This window comes from Helianthus annuus, chromosome 4, assembly GCF_002127325.2.
Source record: "Helianthus annuus cultivar XRQ/B chromosome 4, HanXRQr2.0-SUNRISE, whole genome shotgun sequence".
In the NCBI taxonomy this organism is placed as follows: domain Eukaryota; kingdom Viridiplantae; phylum Streptophyta; class Magnoliopsida; order Asterales; family Asteraceae; genus Helianthus; species Helianthus annuus.
This window is the reverse complement of record NC_035436.2, coordinates 27869293-27875776: the sequence shown is the minus strand read 5'-3', so window position 1 is coordinate 27875776 and position 6484 is coordinate 27869293.

Here is a 6484-nt window from a genome sequence, read left to right as displayed (position 1 = left end):
GACATTTTTTGCTTTCTTTTGAGATCGAGCTCCTTTTGTTTCAGATTTCATCTGAGAGCCTTTATGCTTTTGAGCTCGTTTGACTGGTTGTTTACCATTAGAAGCACTAGGTTGTTGAGTGGTTGAAGATTTTTGATTACCAAACTGTTTTCTAATCTCAGCCTTAGGAATTGGATCACATTGTGTTACAACAATTCCCGGAAGTGTTTTTCCCAAAAATTTGTTTGTGTTGTCTTCAAAGACTTTATCAATCAAAGATTGATTTACATTTTTAATTGGGAAATCGTGATCTGAGTAGATTTTATCATCTCTAACCAATGTATACAACACATTACTGCTTTTAACAGTAGACACACATGTCTTATCAACTTTGACAGAATCAATCACTTGTTTCTTAACAGATGAGGCGTCAGGAGTATCAGGATCACAAAGAATGTGATTCTCTCGTGGAATAACTACTCCTTTCATCTTGTTAAGTGATTTATCCTGATCACCTACATCCAATTCTGATTCATCATCCGATGTTTCATAGTCCTCGATAATTGGAGGACTTTGCTTCATGGATGATGAAGTTTCTTGTTGCTTAGAGGATGTGTTTGAAGAATTGTCCGGTTTGAACCCTAGGCCAGTAGCAAATTCCTCAACATCAAGAGGCACACTGGGTTCATACCGAGGCATTTCCTCCTCATCAGGCATCTTGGTATAATTATTCATCAAAGGGGGCGGACATTTCTTATACCCTATGCCTTTCTGATTTCCCTTCGGTTGTTGAACATCGATGATGTAATCAAGCACAAATTGGGAGTTAGAATAACTCTCCAATTTTTGTTTGATCGCATCATGCTCGCATTGGGCAATGGCTAATTGCTTCTTAGTTTCTTCCACAATGTTAATGTATTCATTTATACTTACTTGCTTGTGGTAAACTACTTTGTTCACTTCAGACACATTTTTCTTTAATGTTTCAATTACTGATTTAAAATCTTTTTCGTTCCGAGTTAAAGCCATATTTGCCTCTTTGCATTTGGAAAGTTCAATAACCAAATTTTGATTATGACTATGAAGCTTTTCTAGCTCAAGCTTCATTTCAGCACATGATTCACAAACACTAGGAGCAGGAGGTTCAGAATTTACCTGACTCGAAGAGGCTGACACATTTGTCATAAAAGCAGTTTGAAAAGAAAAAGATCCGTCTTCAGAAAAGAACTTTTCCATTTCCCTGGATGTAGTTGCAGCCTTCTTGATCAGAATTGATTTCTGACATATGAGATCATCAGCTTCATTCAATAAATCCTCAACACCAGAACCTGCTTCCTCCTTCACATCAGACTCTGATTGATTATCCCCAGAAACAGAGCCTTCTTCATCAGAACTTCCAGAATAACCAGAACTGTCATCACTTTCAGAGGACTCTTCTTTATGATCATGCTTGATGTGATTGATGATCTTTGCATAACAAGCTGTTCCACTTCCTTGATCACCTTCACCAAACTGCACAGACCAGTCACATCCCTCATCAGCTTGAACAGTCAAAGCCCGATTGGGGTTTGAAGTTCCAGGCTGGCCCTGATTGTTATTAACTGCCACAATCCTCCTATCACGGTTTTCTTGCTGGGCATTCACATTTGTATTACTCGTCTGGTTTCTGAAAGGGTTGTGATTGCCTTGTTTTGTTGGTCGAGTGCACTCACGTTTGAAGTGCCCTTTATTACCACAATTGAAGCATGTAACGGCGTTAATATCAAACCCATACTTCGTATCTTTCTTTCCTTCCAACGAAGTTCTTCCAGTTCGAGCCATGAAATCTTTTGCCCTTCTCACTGCACTAGCAAAAGCTCATTTGATATCCATCAACTCCATTTCTTCCTTGTCGATCTGTTGATAATCTTCATTGGTCATGTTGATGTTTCCAAGCTGACCTGCTACCAAACCACAGTAGGCACTGACCATTGTATTGATAATTTCCATATGCTCCTTAGCAACTTCAATGGTGATGTGTGAGAGGTTTGAATTATCGACTCGGATTGTGTTAGGGTTTTGAGGTTGAGGATTGTTTGTATAATGAGCCTGCTGTTGTTGTTGTGGTGGTTGGACTTGTGGCTGTGTTGGGACAGGAATGTAAGACCTCGGATCAAAAGCCGGAGCAGCATTTGATTGAGGAAACGGAAGAGAACTTGTGTTGGACACAAATGCAGTTTGCAGTTTAGGTTGCTGAGCTGCAGCAGATCTTGCCAAAACATCGAAGCCTGGAAGGTACATTTCTGTATTCTGAGGAGCGGGAGCTCGCTTTGCTTTCCTGATTTCTTCATCATTTTTATGTTCCAGTTTCTGAATGAACTCATAGATGTTAACCGTGTCTAGAGTTCCAGTATGCTTCAACAACTCAATAAAAGAACTCCATTTTGGAGGTAAGGCGTCAGCAAACCTATTCACCATGTCTTGTTGAGTAGATACAACCCCATAAGCACACATTTCACTAATCAGATGATAGAACCGTGTTGTCATATCATTTAGAGTTTCGTTTTCCAAAAATTGAAACGATTCAAACTCTTTCTTCAACAAATCATGACGAGATTTTCGAGTAGCTGCATTGCCTTCTCCTCTAGCAACTAAGGCATCCCACAATGTTTTCGTGGTCTTGCAGTAGGAGAACTGATGATAGATATCTTTGTTGAGTGCTTGTGTAAGTGTAGCAAAGGCCTTTTTCTCCAATTCATAAGCCTTCTTGTCATTTTCGAGCATGTTAGCATAACCTTCTGAAGTGGACGCTGCAACCTCAAGATTAGCATTGAATGCATTGATGAAACATGTCCAAAGATCGGTGCTTTGCCCTTGAACATACGTGTGAAAGCGGTTTTTCCATGATGGAAAGTCGTTCATATGGTTCAACTTTGGTGGACGATTGTTGCTGCCCGTTTCGCTTTCACTAATCAAAAGATTTTGAATGCTTTGACTTTGATTGGATACCAATGCCCATTGACTTGGACTGATTGATGGCGGTGGAAACATACTTTTCGCCCAAGCTGCAGCAGAGGTTAGCTCTTGACTAGATTGTGAGTCAATACTCCAGTCCCAAGGACTTGTACAACTCATTTTGATGAAATACTAATAGAAGACCTACACAAACACAAACTGTTAACTTCAAACAAACTAAGATCGAAGGATCAACACCTTGTTCGAAGGATCAACACTTGTTCGAAGGATCAACAGTGTTCGAAAGATCACTGTTGAATTTCGAACAATTGATTTCGAAAGATTCACAATTGACAGATCCTTATCTTTCGAACAATGATTTCGAAAGATTCACAATTTTGAAAGATCCTTATCTTTCGAACAGTGATTTCGAAAGATTCACAATTTAATGATCCTTATCTTTCGAATATGTATCCTTCGAATAGATTCCCCTGAGCTCGAAAGATAGATCACAAACTTCAAAAGATGTTCGAAGGATGGTTATCTGTCGAACCTCCTTTGATCGAAAGATAATCTTTCGACTTCGAAGGATATCTTTCGAATGGATCTGACACAACAGACAAAAGGTTGACAGGTTGGTGAAAAAGGTGATTGGTTGGTGGACAACTTTCGGCAGAAGGTATGTTCAGACCTCACCTTTTCACCAACTCAGATTTGACTTTTAAAATATTGCCCAAAAAGGAAGCTTCTTATCCAGAATCCGGTCACCGGAGTAAGCCGGAATATTGGCCGGAAATTACCAAACCTTTTAAAACAAGATTTTTAAGTTCCCAACCCGTCTTTGAACACACCCGGTTAGTTTAGAACACGTTTTTATGTTTAAAAGTGCAAGAAAACCACCAAAAACGGGTACTAAACCAAGTGTCCAAACACACCAAGACCTTGTACAAACTCGGTTTTAACAAGGAAAAGAGCCTTAGCTCTGATACCACTTGAAGGTCCCTCGGAGGTTGAGGTTAAACCTAATCCTTGTTATGTTAAACACACTAGCGAGTGCGGAATCCAAGCTAGAGTGCAAACCGAGATGAAACAAGCACAAACACAAAACACACAAGATTCACCGATTAACACCACTTGTATTAATACGTATGAAGGTTCGGTTACAAGCTCAATGTTTACAAATCTGTTTTGTAAACTCTCTAACAGTGTGTGTGTGTGTTCTTGACAGAATACTCTCTATCTCTCGAGTCTATCTTTCTGTCTTGAGTGTCTAAGTGTCTTGGTCCAAATGAACACATTTGCATGGGTTTATATACCCAAACACAGGTTGTATGGTCGAAGGATCAAACTGACCGATCGATAGATCATCTGTCGATCACAAAGCCATCGAAGGATCCTCATATACTTCGAAGGATGGCATATCCTTCGAAGTCCATCTTTATCCATCGAATGGTATCTTTCGAGCTCATCGAAGGATATACACAATCCTTCGATGCCTTATCCTTCGACACAAAACATTATACAACCATAATCTAACTGTTTGTCCAAGTCAAACCAGGAGGATGGTTGACTTGGTCAAACTTACAGGACTAACAAGAACATCGTTTTACATCATGACCGAATACAGACAAAGTACAGACACAAGTGCACCAACAAGTGGCTGTGCGGAAAGGGACGTAGTGAAGTTTGTGTCGCAATCGTTTAAGGGCGAGGCCCTAGCTTGGTGGAGAGAGCTGGTTCAGGCCTCGGGAAAAGCTGTGCTATACAGCATGACGAGGGAGGAATTCGTTTCTCTCATCAAAGAAAATTACTGCCCTCAACATGAGGTAGAGAAGATAGAGTCCGATTTTGTGTCATTGGTGATGACAAACCTGGACTGCCAGGCCTACTTGACGAGCTTCAACACGATGTCTCGCTTGGTTCCATATCTAGTAACCCCGGAGCCAAGGAGAATCGCTCGTTTTATCGGGGGGTTAGAACCCGCGATAAAGGCAAGTGTGAAGGCCTCTCGGCCAACGACCTTCAGGTCTGTAACTGACCTCTCTTTGTCCCTCACAATGGACGCGGTCCGACTGAGATCGCTGAGGAACAAAGAGGCCGAGAAGAGGAAGCGTGAGGACGATACCTCACGAAGGTCGGGAAAGAAGCACCGTGGGAACGGTGATGGCAAGAGAGGGACAGAGTCGAGGAAAGATAGGCAACAATCCGGAGAGAAGCCCAAGTGCAAAAACAGCCATCAATTCCACTTTGGGAAATGTAGGCTTGGGTCGAACTCACAGTCCCAGTCGAAGTCGCATACTTGTGGACTGTGCAAGTCCAAGGACCACAAGACTGTGGATTGTAAGAAGATTAAAGATGCGACCTGCTATAACTGCAATGAGAAGGGGCACATTAAGAGCAACTGCCCCAAATTTGCCAAGAAGACGGAAGAAACCAAAAAGAATAACGCTAGAGTCTTCAAGATGGATGTGAAGGAAGCTTTGCAAGACGACAACGTAATCACATGTACTTTTCTCGTGAATAATATCTTTGCAAGAGTACTTTTCGATTCAGGCGCTGATAAATCCTTCGTAGACCAAAAATTTTGCAAATTGCTGAACATGCCTGTCAAAACCCTAAATGTGAAATACGAGGTAGAGCTAGCAGACGGCACAGTAGAAACCGTCTCCACTATATTAGATGGATGTATGATATCCATTAAGAACCATTCTTTTCCTCTATCTCTACTTCCCTTTAATCTAGCTGGTTTTGACATCGTTCTGGGCATGGACTGGTTATCACACAACCAGGCCCAGATCGTCTGCAATAGAAAACAAATTGTGCTAAAGACCCCGACTGGTGAATCGCTCACCATTCGAGGAGATACGCAGTATGGATTGCCCGAGAATGTAACTATGCTCAAGGCTTCTAGATGTTTAAAAAGAGGCTGTGTCATCTACCTGGCACAGGTGATAATTGAAAAGCCCAAACCAAAGATAGAGGACATTCCTGTCATTTCGGAGTATCCAGAAGTTTTCCCCGAAGATCTACCTGGGTTGCCACCAGATAGGCAAGTGGAATTCAGAATAGATATCATCCCTGGAGCAGCTCCCATTGCTAGAGCACCCTACAGACTAGCACCAACTGAAATGAAGGAATTAAGGACCCAGCTGGATAAACTGCTGGCTAAAGGCTTCATTAAACCAAGTTCATCCCCTTGGGGAGCACCTGTCCTATTTGTTAAGAAGAAGGACGGATCGATGCGGCTGTGCATCGATTATCGTGAACTTAATAAGGTCACGATAAAGAATAGATATCCATTGCCAAGGATCGACGATTTGTTCGATCAGTTGCAAGGGGCTAGCTATTTCTCAAAGATCGACTTGAGGTCGGGCTACCATCAGCTGAAGGTCAGAGATGAAGACGTGTCACAACCCCCGGTCCCTAGTTCCCGGGAACGGGCGGCCGTGAGCCGGTTTCGGTGGTATCACGTTAATTACTTATTTGGCAGCGGAAATTTTCATCAGGACCGTAGTTAGGAAATATTAAATCAGAGTAAACCACCATATTTTATAATCTTAAACAAATGGGT